Raw genomic sequence first — 23554 nt, forward strand, 5'->3', positions numbered from 1 at the left:
AATCATAACTTGTGTCTCAAGGCCTGTTTAGAAAGTCAAACATTGACTTATGCAATAGTTACCTTATGTCTGGGGGCAACAGAGGTCAGCTTTCTTTTCTTTTTTGGGGGGGGAAATATGGCTAGTTTACATAATTTTATACCAGGGGAGCATTGCCTGGCCTGTAACATCTACAAGGTGCTGTCCACAAGGAGGAATAGTATCCCTCAGAGTTTAATCAGAAGGATATAGCATGTTTTACTCATGAAATCTGTGGGGAAAAATGTCATGTTTCATCATAACAATACTATGGGAGATAAGGTTATGTTACGGAGACACCACATAGCGGCACAGGGAGTGGCTGTGTAATATGGAACCAAATGGACTCCATGTGCCACCTGGGGTCCATGCACCCTCTTTGTTCTGTTCATGGGCCCTTCACCATTCAGTCACTAATCTATATTATTAGGGAATTGCATGAATAGAGAATCTTTTCATCAGACTTGTCTCCTTTACAAGCAATAGTAAATCAGTGTATCCCCCCCACTATATATATTTTGCAGACAACTTTAGAGGGTATTGAAAGGGTGTATGATTTCCCCATGGTCCCGTAAGCTCACAAGATTGATCTGTTGGCACAACTATAGGGGTACCTTTTGCAATCCAGTTCCCATGTCTAGGGGGGTTCATAGGCCATCTTGACAAACTGTTTAAAAACAGTGACATCATACATAGGCGAGAGTATTGATGACATCATACTAACTGCTCAGTGATGTCATCACAACCAATACATATTGCTAACTTTATACTGAATCAAAATTGCAAGTGAGCCTAAGGGTTAAGAACTTAAGCTGCATCTATTATATCTGAATGCGCTGCTGAATAAAGGTTTCTTTACAACAATGTAATAGTTTGAGCAATTAAAACACAACATAAAATATTAAGTCAGATCTATATTGTCCAGCAGACAGTGCGAAGGAAGTCTGCACATATCCCCGGAGGTCCGAAATGAGAATGTTATCCTGAGAAAGAATGTTAGAAGATGTGTGTTTAACCATACATCCCTATTAGGAGGTGATGAACTGCCTAAGGAAAAAGACCTGAGTTAGCAATATTCAATATTCATGATAAATGTCAAATCATTTATTTTTTTATGCTTTTTTTATTTTTTAAATCAGTTTGTAGGAAAACACATAAAACACACATCTGTTTTTATCATCAGCTCCGCATCCAGCGGGAGATTGAGTTTCCCCCATCCGATAAATTATTCACAGCGCTGATTTAATGTTATAAACATCTTAATAGACTCCCTCGTCAAACAATTTTTCAATTGCCAAATAACGGCTATCGTTTTGGCATTTCACGGGTTTCTTGTCCCAGATTTGGTCAAGTCATGAAAACATTGCAATATCTCATGGTATTGTTGCTCTCTTAGGCGCATGACATGTATACGATGTGAACCCCGGGAGTTTATTATCTGTGTATATAAAGGTAGCCACCTGTTCTGGTAATGTCGCTATAATGGATCTATTATTATATTATAGGCATTATTTCAGTATAAAGGCTGCATGGTCTGTCCAACATTTCTTACGTAGTGCAGTGTAGTTTGCTTTTTATCCAGCTGGAAAATGCATTTGGCATGGGGATAACTCATATGGCATGTGTTTAATTTTTAATACTAGGCTTATTAAAGGATAACTGTCATATTTTTATTTTATTTGCTAGTTTATTAGAGCTAGGCATGTATACCTGAGTTAGTCTGTCAATGATTGCCAAAAGATCTGTAATTACCGTATAATAACAGCTTTCATTAATGTCCACTGTCCCTTTCCATTGCTCCCTTAAAAGACCGTTGCTATGGCTCATCTGTCTCCAGCTAGGAAGACAGAGGGGCGGTCCATCACACTGCAAGCCTGCATTAGGCTTCAAAGTGAGGAGGCGTGTCTATCAGTAATCCAATCTGATTGGCTGGCAGGAAGCTGCTGGCTACAGCAAGTTTGTATGTGACCTGAGGGAATGCAGTTTTGGCCTCAGAACTGTCAGAGGAGCCATCCTGAGAAGATCCTCATAATGTAGGATTCAAAACAGCCGTAACTAAGGAACTAAAGGAAAACAGTGGTAAGTGAAGAAACTAAAGATTGCTTTATGCATAATGCTGCTGCAGCAGTAACATATGCTAAAATAGATTTTTTTTTTAATGAAAATATGACAGTTATCCTTTGAAATCCATAGCCTATATGACAGATCATGCTGTATTTGCTGTTCTTTTTGGGATGGTTTTTCTAGAGTGTCCTTATCATTTCATTCTCTGTCCTGATGGAGAGACAGTGAGAAAGCTGGACAGTGCAGTTGTGACTGCCGACATACTCTGTCTGAAGAGTCTCATTTGAAAGGGATTACCCTATTAAGACACAGGATAGAGGATACGTTTCTGATGGGTTACAGTCCAACTGCTGGGGCCCCCAATGATCATGAAAATGGGGGCCTGTGTTCTCTCAGTCAGGCATGCAAGCTTCCACTCCATTCAGCTCTATGGGGCTGGAGGAGATAGCCAAGCGCTGCGGTATAACCCTAGCATTTACTAGAGCGTCAGATTCACATGCGTGTCTACCGCTTCATTAAAAGAAGCCCATGCTCTTTTGATCGATGGGGGTGCCAGCAGTGGGACTCCCACCGATCAGACACTTATCCTGTAGATAGAGTGTAAATTGTCTTAATGAGACAACCCATGCACGTTAATCTTCAAGTGTCACATGGTTGATTTAGCTTTTTTCCACTATACAGCTGAACAAAATGATTAACACTTTAAAGACATATCCACCAGTTAGCATGGCGGTATATGTCTTATAGCCCAAAGCTGCATTCACAGTTCTGCTGGTTGCTATCACACATTGAGAAAAATCCATCAAACCCAACATATTGTCCTATAATTCAGAATATTTATTTCTTGATACATTAGATAAGCAAACTGTGCCAGCACAGTTCGAAAATACGTTTTATTGTACAAAGTGATCGAGTAGGAACATTCATTCTGCAAGATTTCAGCTCTGAAAGCTGCAGCACTGTGAAATGCAGCTCAAGACTATAATACCATTTTTTTATTCAGATTGCTGCAAGATACAATAGGCAATGCAATATATTTTGATAGTTACTTACTAGAAAGTAGTAGTCCACGTTGAACAAATGGTTGTCATTTATAGAACCCCGAAGGTAAAGTTAAAGGAGGAGTAGACCCAACATACAGCCTCTCATGCTTTCAGGGCCTCGATCTTGGGTCTCTGTATTGTGTCAGTATGCCTTATTCCTGGTTTAAATATGTAAATGGACAGAGTGGCAGTAATACAACCTGGTTTCTGCTGGTACCGTATCTAAGGGACCCAAATCAATTCTAATTAGTGCATTAGATGAATGGCTTGTGTTGTAGTGCACAACATGCATTAGGTAATTATAAGGATATATGTAATTCAAGGAGTGATCAAATCCAAAATGAACATGAACCTTTGCTTAAATGTTAGAGAATTTCCTATGTTCAAAGGTGCTACCTTTATGAATAGGATTGATACATGTAATAGGGGATAGTAATAATGTTATTCACCGCTCTACTCAAGCAGTGTGATCGTTACTTGGAATGGCACACATTGGTCACAGGTAAGAGCGGTGACTAAACAAAAAACAAAACGCAAAAGAATATAGTATACACTACGTGCAGAATTATTAGGCAAATGAGTATTTTGACCACATCATCCTCTTTATGCATGTTGTCTTACTCCAAGCTGTATAGGCTCGAAAGCCTACTACCAATTAAGCATATTAGGTGATGTGCATCTCTGTAATGAAAAGGGGTGTGGTCTAATGACATCAACACCCTATATCAGGTGTGCATAATTATTAGGCAACTTCCTTTCCTTTGGCAAAATGGGTCAAAAGAAGGACTTGACAGGCTCAGAAAAGTCAAAAATAGTGAGATATCTTGCAGAGGGATGCAGCACTCTTAAAATTGCAAAGCTTCTGAAGCGTGATCATCGAACAATCAAGCGTTTCATTCAAAATAGTCAACAGGGTCGCAAGAAGCGTGTGGAAAAACCAAGGCGCAAAATAACTGCCCATGAACTGAGAAAAGTCAAGCGTGCAGCTGCCAAGATGCCACTTGCCACCAGTTTGGCCATATTTCAGAGCTGCAACATCACTGGAGTGCCCAAAAGCACAAGGTGTGCAATACTCAGAGACATGGCCAAGGTAAGAAAGGCTGAAAGACGACCACCACTGAACAAGACACACAAGCTGAAACGTCAAGACTGGGCCAAGAAATATCTCAAGACTGATTTTTCTAAGGTTTTATGGACTGATGAAATGAGAGTGAGTCTTGATGGGCCAGATGGCTGGATTGGTAAAGGGCAGAGAGCTCCAGTCCGACTCAGACGCCAGCAAGGTGGAGGTGGAGTACTGGTTTGAGCTGGTATCATCAAAGATGAGCTTGTGGGGCCTTTTCAGGTTGAGGATGGAGTCAAGCTCAACTCCCAGTCCTACTGCTAGTTTCTGGAAGACAACTTCTTCAAGCAGTGGTACAGGAAGAAGTCTGCATCCTTCAAGAAAAACATGATTTTCATGCAGGACAATGCTCCATCACACGCGTCCAAGTACTCCACAGCGTGGCTGGCAAGAAAGGGTATAAAAGAAGAAAATCTAATGACATGGCCTCCTTGTTCACCTGATCTGAACCCCATTGAGAACCTGTGGTCCATCATCAAATGTGAGATTTACAAGGAGGGAAAACACCTCTCTGAACAGTGTCTGGGAGGCTGTGGTTGCTGCTGCACGCAATGTTGATGGTGAACAGATCAAAACACTGACAGAATCCATGGATGGCAGGCTTTTGAGTGTCCTTGCAAAGAAAGGTGGCTATATTGGTCACTGATTTGTTTTTGTTTTGTTTTTGAATGTCAGAAATGTATATTTGTGAATGTTGAGATGTTATAGTGGTTTCACTGGTAAAAATAAATAATTGAAATGGGTATATATTTGTTTTTTATTAAGTTGCCTAATAATTATGCACAGTAATAGTCACCTGCACACACAGATATCCCCCTAAAATAGCTAAAACTAAAAACAAACTAAAAACTACTTCCAAAAATATTCAGCTTTGATATTAATGAGTTTTTTGGGTTCATTGAGAACAGTGCAGTTTCTATGTAAAATTTCTCTCAGGGCGAGTGTCAAAAAAACTCCCCCCCCCCCCCCTCCCCTCACAACTGCTCGATGAAATAAGTGTCTCCCCATTGTAAAAAATGTGGAACCACATTGCACGGACGGTCACAGTGACGCACTGTCCCATAGACTCAGGCTCTCACTCACAGCAGGCTTCTTTCTCAGCACTGCTCCGGGCGGGCGGTAACAGGCAGGCAGTGCGGGCGGCGGTGCTCACCTCACTCACTGTACGTCACGCAGTGAGTGAGCGCCGCCGCCCGCAGAGCCTGCCTGTGGGGGGACATTATTTTTAATAAGGATCACTATGGTCATTATTTAGAATGGAGGCTGCTGTGGATGTCATTATAACTGTATAATGTCTGATAGGCCTAGTCCTGAGTTATATTACCCTGCCCTGTATAATAATGTATCCTGATACCCCTTAGTTATATTACTCCAGCGGGGTAATATAACTAAGGGGTATCAGGGATGGGTACATTATTATACAGGGCATGGGCAGGGTAATATAACTCAGCTCAGGACTAGGCCTATCAGACATTATACAGTTATAATGAGTAATGACACCAACAGCAGCCTCCATTCTAAATAATGTCCATAGTGATCCTTATTAAACTTAATGTCCCCCACAGTGACAGTGGCACCCCCGCCCCCCCCCCCCCCCCCGCCCCCTTATCAGATCCGGAATTGCGGACCCGGATCCGCAATTCCGATCCTGAAAAAAAATAGTACATGTCCTATTCTTGTCCCCAATAACGGACAAGAATAGGCATATTCTCTTAGTGCCGGCAATGTGCGGTCCGCAAAATGTAGTATTAATAACTAAACAATTAAATAATACACATATTGCATTGTCTACTTACCACCAGGACAATACGATGATCTGGTCTCTGGCTGCAGTCTGGCTCTTGGTCTGGCTCTGCGGACTCCCTTGTCACTCTCTTCTCCCCCCCCTCCCTTGTCACTCTCTTCTCCCCCCCCCTCCCTTGTCACTCTCTTCTCCCCCCCCTCCCTTGTCACTCTCTTCTCCCCCCCTCCCTTGTCACTCTCTTCTCCCCCCCCCTTGTCACTCTCTTCTCCCCCCCCTCCCTTGTCACTCTCTTCTCCCCCCCCTCCCTTGTCACTCTCTTCCCCCCCCCTCCCTTGTCACTCTCTTCTCCCCCCCCTCCCTTGTCACTCTCTTCTCCCCCCCCTCCCTTGTCACTCTCTCCCCCCCCTCCCTTGTCACTCTCTTCTCCCCCCCCTCCCTTGTCACTCTCTTCTCCCCCCTCCCTTGTCACTCTCTTCTCCCCCTCCCTTGTCACTCTCATTCTACTCCCCCCACCCCCCTTGTCACTCTCATTCTACACCCCCCACCCCCCTTGTCACTCTCATTCTACACCCCCCACCCCCCTTGTCACTCTCATTCTACACCCCCCACCCCCCTTGTCACTCTCATTCTACACCCCCCACCCCCCTTGTCACTCTCATTCTACACCCCCCACCCCCCTTGTCACTCTCATTCTACACCCCCCACCCCCCTTGTCACTCTCATTCTACACCCCCCCACCCCCCTTGTCACTCTCATTCTACACCCCCCACCCCCCTGGTCACTCTCATTCTACACCCCCCACCCCCCTTGTCACTCTCATTCTACACCCCCCACCCCCCTTGTCACTCTCATTCTACTCCCCCCACCCCCCCGTCACTGTCATTCTACTCCCCCCACCCCCCCCCCCCTCATTTCCTCCCCCTTGTCAATGTCACCTCTAATGTAGCGTGGCCGAGCTCTGTTCGGTCCGGCCCGGGGTACAGGAGCTTTTGTTTCCTGTACTCGGCTGACAGGAAGTGCTCACTTAGTGTGCACTTCCTTTCAGTCCGGCCGGGTACAGGAAACAAATGCTCCTGTACCCCGGGCCGGACCGAACAGAGCTCGTCCACGCTACATTAACAACTCAGCAGTCTGCAGCGCAGGCAGGCTGCGCAGCACTGAGCCGGCCGCTCAGGAGGCTCAGCATGAGGGGCGCCGCCGGCCAGCCGCCCGATCCTTTGCCTACAGAACGAATTTTTTTATTTTTTATTTTTTATTTTTTGTTACCTCAACGGGCGCCCCCTGCTTCTGATAGCGCCCCGGGCGGCTGCCCGTCCCGCCCGCCCCTAGAAACGGCCCTGATTGAGAACATGGTTGTTGTTCAATAATAAAATGAATCCTCAAAAATACAACTTGCCTAATAATTCTGCACTCCCTGTATAGCACAAAAAGGCAGCACAAAAAATAGCCACCAGATGCAAGTGCAAAGGTTAACACTTGCTTATGTCAGATCAAAGGAATGAAAGGCAGTCCACAGGTGGAACTGCGCCTCCTAATCATGCTTCGCCAGAAGACAGAGAAGAGACTGCAGATGGAGGGGGTGAAACATCCCAGTCACCCCATCCCGTATATATAAATATGTATATAACGGAGATACGATGTGGGTCACAAGAAGCAACCAAACTGTAGTTGGTCATTCAAGCCATGGGGGTTGGTGGTTTTCAGCTTGAATGTCCACCAGCACTCCCTCTGGAGGATCCTTTTATCCCAGTCCCCCCCTCGTAATGGCTTCTTGATCACTTCTAAACACACAAATTTGACCCCTGACACTCATCCATCATGGGCCAAATGGACGTGTCTCGCTACCGGAGTGTCTCTATTATTACGGATGTCGCCCATATGTTCGCCTATACGTATCCGCAGTTCCCTACGGGTCTTGCCCACATACCTGATGCCACACTCGCAGGTAAGGAGGTAAATCACGTATCTGGTGGGTAAAACCCATAGAGTCAAGTGTCAATATTTCGCTCTGGGTAACATACTTGCAGAAACTGCAGCGGCCACACTTAAAGCATCCGTGTACCGGTTTGTCAAGCCGCGTCCTCTTTTTGGGGGGATTGTAGTGACTGTGGACAAATAGATCTCTAAGATTGGTCCCTCTCCTAAAGGTCACTGATGGATGGGGGCTGACCACATCTGCTAGGTCCGGATCCATCCGGAGAGGGTCCCAGTTACGGGCTAGGATCTCTTTAATTTGCCTGGCCACTGAGTCAAATGTGCCTATAATTCGTAAGGTCTTTTTTTACTCAGTTTTGGGGCCCCCCATGGGATGCAGGAGTATAGTGCGTGTCTCCTGTTCTGCTCTCAGATACGCTTTTCTTAATATATTGTCAGGATACCCCTGTGCCTGAAAGCGTTGTCTCAACTCGTGTGCCTGGCGTTTAAACTCCCGCGGTTCTGAGCAGTTACGCCTGAGTCTCAAATATTGGCCCACGGGAATCCCACGCTTCAATGGGACAGGGTGGCAGCTGTCCCATCGAAGTAGTGAGTTTGTTGATATCTCCTTACGAAAAATGGTTGTCTGCCGACCCCCCCTTCCTGTCTCTGGATATACAAATGTCCAGAAATGGCAGATTGTTACGTACGATCACAGACGTGAACCTAAGATTGATGGTGTTCTGATTGAGTTCATTCCCGGGGGGTGCTTCCGCAGGTCCCGTTCAGCAAAGGAGACAGACGAGATGCCAGGCAGCGCGATCAAGTGGACTAAGGTGAGTTAAATTATTATCATTATTTTAACCCCTCCAGCGCTATTTTACTATGCATTTTATATTCAGAATGCTATTATTTTCCCTTATAACCATGTTATAAGGGAAAATAATAATGATCGGGTCTCCATCCCGATCGCCTCCTAGCAACCGTGCGTGAAAATCTCACCGCATCCGCACTTGCTTGCGGATGCTTGCGATTTTCACGCAACCCCATTCACTTCTATGGGGCCTGCGTTGCGTGAAAAACGCACAAAGAGGAGCATGCTGCGATTTTCACGCAACGCACATGTGAACAGCCCCATAGAAATGAATGGGTCGGTATTCAGTGCGGGTGCAATGCATTCAACTCACGCATCGCATCCGCGCGGAATACTCGCCCGTGTGAAAGGGGCCTTAGTCTCTCCCTGACTACAGTTTTGCCTGTTCTCTTGGTGCTCCTCATCAGTGTCTCTTCACCTCTGTGAATAGGCAGTCACTTAAACAGAGACTACTCCAAGAGGTAGCAACCTGGTGGTTCCCCTGCAGCGATATTAATATCCCTGTATACAGATTAAAGGCGGAAGACAAGGGAGGCCACTTAAATAATGCCTTGAGGAGTAGCCCCAAGTCATATCAGTTCAAGTGACACAGGGAATCAACATCCACTCTGTAATAAGTATTTTAGAGGAATAGCTTGTCAGGTTCCCAATATGCAAGTAATGGTTCACTATGGACAGAGAAACCAGTACAAGGATGTGATCCTTGGGGGCTAAGTAACTCCTATGTTCTCACATTTAAAGGAAATATTGGTGACATTATTTTAGAAGGCTTAGTGTCACCACCATTACATTGCTGCGCAGTGGGGAAGTGTTAAGGTTTTATTGCAGGATGCTCAGTTAATCACAGTGTTCGCATGGTTTATAATCAGGAATATAAAGCTTAGTGGAAGAGATTCAGGGAATCTCCAATTTAAATTGTTAGGGTATTATGTTAAGCCTATACCATATGTGTGACACATATACAGACAGCACGTGGAGCTCTTCTCCATCATTATTATAGCCGATAAACTGACCAACAATGGCAGGTATTCCAATGTTAAAATGACATCTGACAGAAGCAGGATGCACATTTTAATCTTCATCTCTCCCTACACCTTTACTGCACTTTGTTTTAGTAACTTAAGTTTTTATTAAACTTCTCCATGCAGAGACAAAGTCGTATAAAGGTTATATGGATGAATGCGTCCATGTTTTCTTGTATTCTAACATACTTTATCATTAAGACAGGTGGAGAACAGCCCATCTCTTCTGTCATGCTGTCCTCTTGTCTCACACTTATTTCTCAGCAGGGCAACGTTTATCCCCCCCCCCCCCCCCCCTTATATTGTGGCACAAGGATAAGTTCTTATATCATAATGTACAATAAGCATTACTTTGTGTATGCAAGATTAGGCTCGCTTGCCAATGCCTTATGTAAATGGGTTTCCTCTTGTCTTGTAAGTATATTCTTCTCAGGTGGAAGCCAAGAACAGTGAAAATGCTAATAGAGTTTTGCTTCTTGATAACTTGCATTCTGCATTTCTTGCATCATTGGCCTCGGTATCATCTACATGCAAATGAGAAAGGTGCTCATCACAACATGGCTAGACATTACAGAGTTCTTCTCCAGCATATTCTCCAAATATCTCTAGCATATCAATTTATTTGTTTCATTATGGAAAATTCCTTAGAGGGTTCTCTGGGATAGTTACATTCAGGGGTGGATTGGCCATAGACCTTACAGGGAAATGTCCTGATGGGCCGATGCCCAGGGGACCGCCTGGGCCCTCCTCATGGCCAGCCAGTGGAAGTTTTTGGGGATGTATTTTGTGCCGCTAGTGGCAGTATTTTGTCATGGACTGTGGTATTCGGCTCTGTCGGGGTGGCATAATTTGCCGCAATATGGTATTGCTGGTTCTGCCTTCCATAACTTTGGACCCGACTACAAAATAGGGCCTTTTTCAGTATGTTTTCCAGGGCCACTTTAAGTTCTCAGTTCCTGTTTACATTGATGACCGATCCTCAGGATAGGCCATCAGTATCAGATCGGCAGGCGTCCGACGCCTCTCAACCTCGACAATCAGGTAGAAGGTTCGGGAGAAGCTCCAGCATCGGAAACAGGGAGTGGAACCACACAGCTTTATCCACTGTGGTTAGGCCATCAATATAAAAATACTGGAACACCCCTTTAAATCCTATCTCTACATTTTTCAATAGTTGCTCAGTTCACCCAGCAGCTACAGTACTTGTCTCCACTGCTTCGTATAAATGTACTAAGGGGAGTAAGCAGAGGGTGCAGTCACACCTGGGTGCTGGTTCCTGAGAGGGTGTAAAGGTTGCTCCACTACAAAAGAGAAGAGCATACTGTAATTATGAATGGGGCAATTTAGAGTGAGATAATATTTCATGGTTGATGCACAGAAATATATTACCCATATACATGACCATATTTCCCCAAAAAAAGGGAAACTTGTTTTACATAGAGACCCTACATAATATACAGGCAATGGCTTGTGAGGATAAGAGGGTCAGCCCTGGTGCATGATATTGCATGTGGGCCCAGAAGTCCAGAGGAAGATCTATCTACTGTACATGTAACTACTTCAGCCTGTAGCTGTATGGAATCTAAATTATTACATGCCCACTATTAGATAACAGGCCACCAATGGATCTCCACAGCCAGCTTCTGACGGCAGCCATTATAAACTTACATATAAAGACATTGCCTGATTTAAATCTATTACTCTATATTTCTGGCATCCTACTGAGCCTTTTAATGTTTGGCTATGATTTTACGACTCTTCTAGATCATAGATAATCTCTGTCACTGCAAAATGACATGTACAAAGCAAACATGTCAACGTCTTTGAACATAGAGTATTGCCAGCAAGGTAGACTATAAGAAGACTATCACAGCTGTAGACCCTTCTCTCTCTCTACAGAAAGCAATTATTCCTCCAGCGCCATAGATTAATGAAGACATTTTCAGCTGTTCATTGGCTCTGCACAGCCCGCTAATCGAAGGTTTGCAAAGGCACTTTCCACATCTTTTAACTCATTTCATATGACAGTAAAACATTTTGACTGAATATAACATATTGGGTGGTTCGTACTCAAACGTGGCAGCTGCCAGTGTGACTAAATAAGTTGGCAGTCCAACTTGGAGGCAGCCAGGAAATACCAATATCTATGAGACATCTTTATATTGTATGCTTCAAGCTCAAAAGTCTGTTAAGAAATAGCTAGCCATGAAAAACACTTTAATGACATTTTAAAGCCAGAACGCAGAGTCTACTAGCATTGAAGCCAGTTGTATCCCCAAAGAGTAAATTATCTCTGCGAGCTAGTATATAATACTGTACTTCAGCAACCACCATGTGTATGTTACGCACCAGGAAATTGGCCCAACACGGTCAAATAGCTCTGACATCTGAAGCTGAAATTTACAAGATTAAGTCTAGAGTCTGCTGTCTGTAACTGTGCAGAGATATTTATCGGCCCGCCAGTTAACATTGCAGTTTATAAGGACTGGGATCATTACCTACACAGTTCTGCTTATTCAGTTTGTTATTCCATACCTGAAAATCCATTACACGTTTTATAAGATTTTGGCTCACTCCAGTGCTTGACCAGCTTAAACATCGAAGAGTTCAGTTATGTCGGTGGAAATGGGATGAATGATCTGATAAGACATATTGAATAATCTGATACAAGACATTAAAACACCTACTTCCAGTATCAGACTGGGGTTCCTTAGGCCTACTAGGCAAAATTATTCTCAGAGCCCAAGCCCTGTATCATCAATAAAGTCTAATAGGTTTTGTATCAAATACATAACCATCAGTGGAAAGTAATAATCTCAAAATGTTTTTTTTTTTTTTTCTGCTGAACCTATGGGGCCCACTGTGGCTTCAGAGACTTGGCCCACCGGAGGAACCTGTGGTTTTCTGGTGGGCAAGTCCAACGCTCCATACCTCTACTGTTTTATTTTTATTAGAAATACTATGATCTCTCTTCTGGCTTGCACCAAGGCTCTTTCCAATAGAAAAAAAGACTTTAAGAGTCATATGAATAATTAAACTTTAAACCCGCACTGACTGTAAGTGTTGTGATGTGTCCAACGTTCCAAATTTTATGTATCTCATTGCTTGATCACAGTCAAAGTTGTTACCTGCTCCAGGCGTGCTCAGAGAAGCCTACTTTCACACTTGCGGCAGAGTGATCCGGCAAGCAGTTCCGTTGCCGTATGCCAACTGATGGCATTTATAAGACTGATCAGTCTGAAAAATGCCTGATCAGTCAGAAAAATGCATTGCAATACCGTATCCGTCTTTCCGGTGTTATCCGGAAAAACTGATCCGGCATTTTTTTTTTTACCTTTTTTTCCGGTCTGCGCATGCACTAATACATTCCTGTGGAAAAAAATGCCGGATCCATTCAGGCAAGTGTTCAGTTTTTTTTGCCGGAGATAAAACCGTAGCATGCTGCGTTTTTTTTTTTTTTTCCTGATCAGTCAAAAAGACTGAACTGGAGACATCCTGATGACATCAGAATGCATGGGGATAAAACTGATCAGTTATTTTCCGGTATAGAAAGGGAACTCTATGCCGGAAAAGAAAAACACAAATGTGAAAGCATTCTAAGCCAGGTTCCATACAGACTGGTTAGTATTTGCGTCTTCTCACATTCTCTCCGCGGTGTCCTCACGATATCTTCAAGCTTCTATTACTCACTTGTGTGCGGCTCCAACCAGTAGCTCGTGTGTGTGTGGGTAGAAGCCACGTTGGTGTTGTCAGGAAGACAGCTTCTTCTGTGTGACGTCACACTGTGCTGGATACGGATGCCTCCTAGGTCCACATTTACTGCTGACGCATTTCGAAATTCACGGATTTCTTCCTCAGGGATGACCACGCTGCGTTTTTTGTCCGTCCGCCTCTCGGCTTGAGCGGACTTCTAGCAGCATGGTGGGCTAGCGTTAGCACAGATCCGGCAGGCTGTTCCCCCCGCTGGAACAGCCTGCCAGACCCTGCTGCCGCAAGTGTGAAAGTACCAGAGTACAAACCAGAAGGGACTGTAGAAACAAAAAGGTAGTAACATTTTAATCAAGACTACTTCATTTTAGATGCATCGGAGCAGTAGAAAGTATTGGTTACAAATATTTTGTATTTTGAAGATTCAAATATAATTCTTTTAATTTTCCAAGGTTTTTATTTTTTTACCTGAAATAGTTTATTTGGCCCCCGGTAAGCAGTTCTTTAACCTGAAGGGTAAAATGAGGTAACTTTTCTGAATCTTTTTATTTCATTACAAAACTGTCGAAGTGTGTGCCAGTGCCTTTCAGCTGCTTGCTCTGATCTGGCCCCACCATGATGTGCCAGTGTACTTAGTGCTGCCCAGTATCTGCCATCGTGTTTTCACTTAATCGGTGTGAGCTGAGGTCATGAAATACAGGAGTGAACTCTGGCTCATTGTGCTGCCTTTGTGCAGCCGGGAATTAGAAAAGTGGAGCATCGAAGCAGATAGACCCATATGAAGCTTACATGCTGAAATTTCCAATTAGTAACCTAAATATTGCAGTCTCTGCTTAATCTCAGCCTGACTTCTTATTAGAAATAAAAGGCTTTCTCTGTTTGGTTAGTGTCATAATCCGCATTGCTAGCTGATATCTCAATTTATTATTCTGCCTGCACTGGAGGCAGGCAGCTACTTGCACCATGGGGAGATGAACTGCAGAGAAACGACTTGCTTTCTATCCCCCACAGCATATAAATGGGATAGTTTCACTGCCATCACATGACTGATATAGTCGCTTGTATATTTTATTGTAGCTGAGTGTATTCACGCTGCATTTTACAGTGTAAGTCAGGGGAAGGATGTCGCCAACTTTTACCTCTGTATAGGCATACGGTAGTGTCAGATGGCGCCGATAGTTTCCCATTAGAGATGAGCAAATTTCATCTGATTGGCTGAATTTTACGAAAAAATTCGCTTCGCCACGAAGCGCATATTTTTGTAAGTAGCGGGTGCAATGACAGGAAGATGCAATAGCACAGCACCCGTCATTGTACCCCTCAGATGCCGTGTTCATACATGATCGCGGCATCTGAGTGTACAAACAGTGTGAAATTAACATTTAAAAAAACGTTACATTAAACTTACCACGTCCGTTTGCGCGCGACGGGCCGGCCGCCGCCATCTTGCTTGAAGATCTCGGCCGAAATCACGTGCGGCACAAGATTTCAGCCGAGATCTTCAAGCAAGATGGAGGCTGGTGGTCCTTCGCGCGCAAATGGACGCAGTACGTTTACATTTCAGGATTAATCGATGGGCACATGGCAGTGGTCAGAAGGAAAGGAGCACCATATGCGTTTTGGAGGCACCATTTTGTATTTGAAGAGACCCTGATGTACCCCTACAGTGAAAACCCTCAAAAAGTAACCCCATTTTGGAAACTGTACCCCCTAAGCGTTTTATGGAATTTGGAAACACTTGGCTGTGAAAATGAAAAGTTTAATTTCTTCCAATAACATTATGCTTTAGCCCCAAATTTTTCATTTTCACAAGGGGTAACAGGAGAAAAACAAATTTGTTTTACTTTATTTTGGGAAAACAACACTTTTTTTTTACTTAAAACTTTAAATTTTTTTATTGTGTAAAACTTTTTTTTTTTATTTACTTTTTTTTGTCCCACTCTGGGACCTCAACTTTTGGGCGTCTGATCCCCTTTACAATGCATTACAATACATCTGTATTGTAATGCATTGGCTGTAAGTGTTTTGCACAGTGTAATACACCTACAGCTTCCTGCCTGTGAGATCCAGGCTTACAGGGAAGGCAGCCACTATGCCTAAGGAAGGCATCAGGCTGCCTTCCCAGCCATCGGGTCTCCGTCACAGCAGCACAGCGACCTGATGGCAGCTCCCTCCCCACGGCACATCTAGGGTTAATGCACTGGCATTGATGTTTTCACTGATGCCGACGCATACAGCAGGGGTCCGGCTATCAGTGATTGCCGGACCCCTGCAGCTGATCAGCGTGCCGTAGTACTACGGCGCTGGGATTTTGGACACAGTAGAGGTCTTGTCCATAAGATGGCCACTGATTGAGGGTCATGTGACCAGACATCATTCAGCGTCCTTCATTCACACATACTGTGTATTTAAATGGAGGAGATTGAAGGGGATTTACCTGGTCACATGACCCTCAATCTTCACCAACGAGGAGTTATACATACCTTATGAAATATAGAAAATGGTGTAGAATTTCATCAAAGGCTATATTAGTAAGTGTCATATAATCATCTCACAAACACATTAAAATCAAGTGGCCAACCCCTTTAAATTTATTCGAAATGAATAGTTGGTGTCTATTGCATATTAATGCATATTACACATTAGGATTTCTAAGACTATTAGATTAAACTGTATTTTATGTAATTTGAACAAAAAGTAATCGGAGAATGTGTCTTGGGGGGTACTATACAACAGCTTCCTTTTTTTAAACTCCCGTACCTTACAAGCAGTTATGTAGAAGGAGAAATTGGGGTGAACACACTGGTCTTGGTCTGGTTTGACACATCTTCAATGGGCACATTATCATTTCTTCACTGATCCTGGATCACGTATCCCCCTCTACAGGCAGAAATTCAATCCAACAGGTCTGGCTGTCAGAGAAAGAAGCCCGTATATCCAACAATGGTAGACATTAGATGGCCTCTTCCCTTCTCAGAAATCTCTCTCTCTACATATATATATATATATATATATATATATATATATATATCACCTACAGAGCTGTTATAAAATCATCATCATTAGTGAGTACTTATGTGATGGAAGGGATTGCGTGATGTAATAAAAGATTCAATTTCACAGTCACCGGTTCTATGGATCAGAAAGGGGAATGTTAACTTTATGTGTAAAGATTTACTTAAGTAATAGAGGATTTGGTGCCAAAAACGAAGAAACCTCAGCACAACAATGACCTTTGATAGTGGCCATGATGATAGCTTTAAGTTACATCATTTTTAAAGAGGATTTGTCACCTTTCCTGACATGTCCATTTTAGTAACTACTTGTGTTCCCCATATAACAATAGTTCTATGGCATCTTTTTAAGGACCTCTGTGTTGTTTCATTCTTCTGTTATTCCCCCTAGACATTTATGAATGAATTGCTAGTAGTCAGCAAGTTCCAGATGGGTGTTACCAGTTGGGGGGTGTCCCTGCATAGTCTGCCACTGGCAGCACTGATTGGGTGATATGAGACTGTGCAGGCACACATCGCCAACTGGTAAGACCCAGATGGACCTTTATTGCAGACTACTAGCAATCAATTCATAAACTTCTAGTAGGAATAATAGAGAAATGGGACCGCACATATGAAAAGAATGTTCAAGGATTGGTATGAGATGGGGAATGCAAGCAGTCTCTAAAACAGACATATCAGAAGAGGTGACATTCTCTTCAAAGTGAATTTTTCGAGGAGGAGACGTTAAAGCTAAGCTCAGGGATATATCATTTTTCTATTAGTTGATTTTATAGAGATTTGATTTATAGAGTAAGCCCGTGAGCCCTGCTTTCCCACCTACATAGGGTGATTGACAGTTTTGTGAGAGTGTGAATACAGGGCACAGGTTTTATGAGTCTTGGCAGCATTTAAAGAGGACCTGTAACCTCTTCCTGTTGTTATTATATGGGGACTGCAAGCATTTACTAAGACAGACATGACTATCTTACCTACTTGTATTCCCCAGGTATTAACAATCCTGGTCTGTAGCGTTCTAAGAAAATGTGTCCTGGTTATTTTATAAGTATTTACTAGAGGCAGAAGAGCTGACAGGTCCTCTTTAAACAGCTTTTTACATGGAAATACTGAATACACAGAAAACGGTATATTCCAATCCTCAGCCTCACCCTATATCCTCTAGTACCCTTAGACAGGGTTACATAGGTGATCTTACAGATTCATTTCAATGACATATTTATTGTAAGGTTCATCAAATACTTTGTTCTTCCTACAGACTTAGCCCATCAAAAAACAAACGGGCAGCTGTTTTAGAAATTGACATACAAGTTCTATGAAGCTGATATCACAGTTAGGCCCCATTCAGACGATTGTATGGCCGCCGTGCCTGTTTGCAGCCTGCAATACATGGGCAACGGCCGCATGAACTCCGTGCTACAGACCCATTTGACATGAATGGGTAAGCGATCTGCAACATACAGCAAAATATAGGACATGTTCTATCTTTTGCCATGCAGAGGCACGGACCCAGATGCCCACAGAAGGGCTTCAGTGTTTCTGTGGGCTTTCAGGTCCACGCCTCTACTCCAGCCATATGGTCGTGTGAATGAGGCTTTACAGACTATAGAATTCAACATATATTCCTTAAGAGTCCCTATTGGTATATAAATGTTAAAGGTATACATATCCCCTCTCACTCTGAAAATTTGCAGCATATTCCTAGAGCAGTCTCTGGACATAAAAGCAAAATCCTCAAGCTTTGATTCTCTCCTAGGTTAAAGGTTTGGATAGAGTATGCTTATATCAGAATTATATAGTAAAGAGAATTTCCCACTAGAATCACTAGCAAAAAACTGTGACTGAGCTATTTGCTGCTTTTAGTAAGAATTTAGCTATAATGCATGTTTATGTGCTGTCAAGAGTTCAGAAATAAGGGCTACAGATCAGCCATCAGAGCAGCTCCCTGACAGATTCAGTATGAGGCAGAGAGCAATAGTTTGTAGATGCAGTGAAGCTGTTAGATGTAGAGGAAAAACTGTTAATAAAGACCCAGTTTTTTACAGTTCTGATAGATATAGACATCAGATGTCAGGTAGTCACTAGTGTAACTTAATTATTATGTAATCACAGAGTACCTTCACCAGTGTAAAACGTAACCTTTACTGATTATCATAAAAAATCACCCAATTTGTGCCCTTAAAAAACTATGAGGCTGTGCAGGACAAGGAAAGGAAAATTGACTCACCCAAAATGGAATGGCCGATAGGGGCGATCCCGTTTTAGAAACCTCCTGATAGGTCCTATATGTCCCTGACAAGGGATGGATACCGCCACCCGAGAAGAGACCTAATATGACTACAGTTCAATAGTAATGTCATAAGTCAGTGCATGTATCAGAAAATAATAAAGGTACAACAAAAATAATGGCACAAAATACATATTTAATCCCAAACAAACCAGTGGTGTCCAGGTTTTGATCACCAGTGGAAAAGAAATGTGCACATACAATATGTCCCAGGAATGCAAACTTTGTCCCGACGCGTTTCTCTGAACCGTTCTCTGGGGTCAGTTGTTCAGGGGACCACATATAACAAAAAGACTCCAAAAACAAACAATACAGAAATGGAGGCAAAAATATGTGTGCGAATCAGATTATATTCTTGTAGTAATACCCAAATGATAATGGTTAATCTCATGGCCATAAAGAAAGACAATTCCCACATATTTGGGACCAAATATAATGCATCTGCATCACATACCAAATGTCTACAGTGCTGCTACTACTACTGAGACCCTTTTAAAAATCTATCACACACCATTCAAATACTGATAATCAAAGTATGGCTTTCAATAAAATCTAAATAACAGCAGGATAGGCCAATAAATATAACAAGGGGAGGCTATGATTATACTTCCCTAAATCCCAAATGAGATGCCAAGCCTGGAGAGGGTACAATAAGGGATCAGCCTGGGTCAGCACAGGAGCAGTGGTGGCCATCTTGATGTAAAATCTGGTCTCTGTCCATGTCAGCATGCAATCAGCGTCACTCTAAATACCCTCGGTTTTCGGCGCGCGGTCAGTGGTGGAATGCAAATACAGGAAGTAAATTGCAGCTATTACTGATAATACAGAAAAAAGGACAGAGAAAGTATTGCAGCCGCTATACCCTATTACTACAAGAAGATTATTTGACTATTGAAAAATAGTATTTTGCCATATATCATTGTCACTTCATATCAGCTTAGCGGACAGGGGATGGGGAGGTAAAATGAGAGGGAGGTTACTATTCCTCATATTATAAGATGAATATTAGGTGCAAAATAAAAATTATAAATAGCACCCTACCTCACCTATAGATACAAATAATAACAACAGGCGGGCCAGTCCAAACACGTAATTATTTAAATAAAGCATGCAAAATCAATATATTCATTAAGACCACAAGGGGTAATGGTGTTCAACTAGGGGTGGGTCGATATGGTCTAAAATCTATATTGCGATATACAGTTGCAAGAAAAAGTATGTGAACCCTTTGGAATGATATGGATTTCTGCACAAATTGGTCATAAAATGTAATCTGATCTTCATCTAAGTCACAACAATAGACAATCACAGTCTGCTTAAAGTAATAACACACAAAGAATTAAATGTTACCATGTTTTCATTGAACACACCATGTAAACATTCACAGTGCAGGTGGAAAAAGTATGTGAACCCCTAGACTAATGACATCTCCAAGAGTTAATTGGAGTGAGGTGTCAGCCAATTGGAGTCCAATCAATGAGATGAGATTGGAGGTGTTGGTTACAGCTCTCCTGTCCTATAAAAAACACACACCAGTTCTGGGTGTGCTTTTCACAAAAAGCATTGCCTGATGTGAATGTTGCCTTGCACAAAAGAGCTCTCAGAAGACCTACGATTAAGAATTGTTGACTTGCATAAAGCTGGAAAAGGTTAGAAAAGTATCCCAAAAAGCCCATAATTCATCAGTCCACGGTAAAACAAATTGTCTATAAATTGAGAAAGTTCAGCACTGCTGCTACTCTCCATAGGAGTGGCCGTCCTGTAAAGATGACTGCAAGAGCACAGCGCAGACCGCTCAATGAGGTGTAGAAGAATCCTAGTGTCAGCTAAAGACTTACAAAAGTCTCTGGCATATGCTAACATCCCTGTTAGCGAATCTACGATACGTAAAACACTAAACAAGAATGGATTTCATGGGAGGATACCACAGAGGAAGCCACTGCTGTCCAAATAAAACATTGCTGCACGTTTACAGTTTGCACAAGAGCGCCTGAATGTTCCACAGCAGTACTAGCAACATATTCTGTGGACAGATGAAACCAAAGTTGAGTGGTTTGGAATAAACACACAACACTATGTGTGGAGAAAAAGAGGCACGGCACACCAACATCAAAACCTCATCCCAACTGTGAAGTATTGTGGTGGGGGCATTATGGTTTGGGGCTGCTTTGCTGCGTCAGGGCCTGGATGGATTGTTATCATCGAAGGAAAAATTTATTCCCAAGTTTACCAAGACATTTTGCAGGAGAACTTAAGGCCATCTGTCCACCAGCTGAAGCTCAACAGAAGACGAGTGTTGTAACAGGACAACGACCCAAAGCATAGAAGTAAATCAACAACAAAATGGCTTAAACAGAAGAAAATACGCCTGCTGGAGTGGCCCAGTCAGAGTCCTGACCTCAACCCGATTTAGATTACTCCTGACCGTTGTGCGCGTCTGATCTGCAACTACAGTAAACAATTGGGTGAAGTTATTGCTGCCAAAGGAGGTTCAACCAGTTATTAAATCCAAGGATTCACATAATTTTTCCACCTGCACTGTGAATGTTTACATGGTGTGTTCAATAAAAACATGGTAACATTTAATTCTTTGTGTGTTATTAGTTTAAGCAGACTGTAATTGTCTATTGTTGTGACTTAGATAAAGATCAGATCACATTTTATGACCAATTTGTGCAGAAATGCATATCATTCCAAAGGGTTCACATACTTTTTCTTGCAACTGTAATTTGAAGCATGTGCGATATATATTGCGACATATTATTTTCTTCTGTATGTTTACAAAAAATACAAATTACAAAACTTGGTCCAGAGCCAGTGCCATCTGCCCCATGGCATTTGCCAATTGCCATCATCATACATGTCCCCCAGAGCCAGTGCCATCAGCCCCAAGCCCCATGGCATTTGCCATCATCTGACATCAGACATGTCCCTCAGAGCCAGTGCCAACACCCCCATGGCATTTGCCATAATCATCATACATGTCCCCCTGTGGCCCAGAGCCAGTGCCATCAGCCCCATGGCATTTGCCATCTTCCATCAGACATGTCCCCCAGAGCCAGTGTCATGAGCCCCAAGCCCCGTGGCATTTGCCATCATCTGACATCAGACATGTTCCCCAGAGCCAGTGCCATCAGATCAGCCCCATGGCCATCCTTTGCAAATAGATTAGCCGCCCCCCCCCCAGAAGAATTGCTACTATACTTTAGTTTCCTGTAGGGTGCTCGGCAGTCCGTAGGTGTCGCGTCTTCTTCCCAGCATGCATTAGGCAGGACCTGATGTCACACACAGCATCAGCCAGCAGGCTGGCGCTGTGTGCACGCCAGGCCCTGGCCACTCCAGTACAGCGCGGTGCAGAGTCAGGAGCCAGAGCCACGGAGTGGTGAGAAGCTTCTTTAATTCACTACCGCTCCGTGGTCATATCGCGATCCGGCGATATAGACAAAATCTGTATCGTTGCATAGATTCATATCGTGTATATCGCATATAACGCCCACCCCTATGTTCAACCTATATGTCCATCTAGCTTCTCTTTCAAAATGGTGTCAAGATCTCCACCTCTAATGCTTAGCCTGATCGTCTCTAACACACAAAAGGTCAGAACTCTGACATCACCATTTTGTTTCAAAGTCACATGTCTGAAGATAGGTTTATCACGTTTGTTTCTCACATCCCCCACAGGTTCCAAAATCTGTCTCTTAAATGCACGTTTTACCTACATACATCAAATTGCACGTGCATTTACATAGCTATATTACACCCTCAGTATTGCAGTTAGCAAAAGAGCGGGTATAGTATACCCTGTGTCCGCCAGAATCTGAAAATTGAGACACTCTATCAATAAATTGACAGGCTTTACAGTGGCCGCAACGAAAGGTACCAGTCTGTCTACTGGTCATCCATGTCTATTTTTTAACCGTCTCAAAGTGGCTGTGAACCAAGGTATCTCTTAAATTGCGACCATGTCTATACGTATTTGCTGGAAAATCTGAAATAAATCCAGAAATATCCAGATAGTTTTTTTTTTTTTTTTGGAGTGACCAATATTTGCCAAGTACATTTCTCACTTCCTGTGCCAAGGAATCAAAAGTTCCAATAATGCGTATAATTTTATCCTCTTGTCTGCTTTTGGGAGTTAATAACTTAGTTCTATCGCATTTCCGTGCAAATTACCATGCCTGATTTAACACTTTTCTCGGGTAACCTTTTTCTCGAAATCTGAAACAGAATGGTACCCTCTTTCTCAAAATCCTCATCCCTTGTACAGTTCCTCCGTATTCTGAGGAACTGTCCCTTTGGGATTCCCTTCTTTAATGGAATAGGATGAAAACTCCCCCATTGCAAAAAACTGTTAGTGGAGGTATCTTTACAATGTAGGGATGTCTGAATCCTATTATTTTTTTCCATAGCTGAATATCTAGAACAGCAATAGAATCTTTCTGTATCTCATGGGTAAAAAATAACCCAATTTTGTTCTGATTAAGTGCCTCAACAAATAACTGAAATTCTTGTTTCTCACCTGACCACGGTATCAAAATATTGTTGATATATCTTACCCACAATAAAATATGTGATTGGTCAGAAAAAACTAGTGTATCCCCCCACCAGCCAAGAAGCAAGTTAGCATAAGTTAGGGCACAAGGACTCCATATAGCGGTGCCCCTGAGCTGGTGGTAGTACTTAGCGTCGAATACAAAATAGTTATGAGTCAAGATGAATTCTAGCAAACGAAGAACAAAACTATTA

General features: G+C 42.9%; 1 protein-coding gene across 9 annotated transcripts in view; it reads left to right on the forward strand.

The window, feature by feature from the left end:
• LOC122936247 (sodium/calcium exchanger 1) overlaps nt 1–23554 on the forward strand; it is a 544043-nt gene that overhangs the window by 502622 nt on the left and 17867 nt on the right. The window lies entirely within an intron of this gene.

This window comes from Bufo gargarizans, chromosome 4 (genome assembly GCF_014858855.1).
Source record: "Bufo gargarizans isolate SCDJY-AF-19 chromosome 4, ASM1485885v1, whole genome shotgun sequence".
In the NCBI taxonomy this organism is placed as follows: domain Eukaryota; kingdom Metazoa; phylum Chordata; class Amphibia; order Anura; family Bufonidae; genus Bufo; species Bufo gargarizans.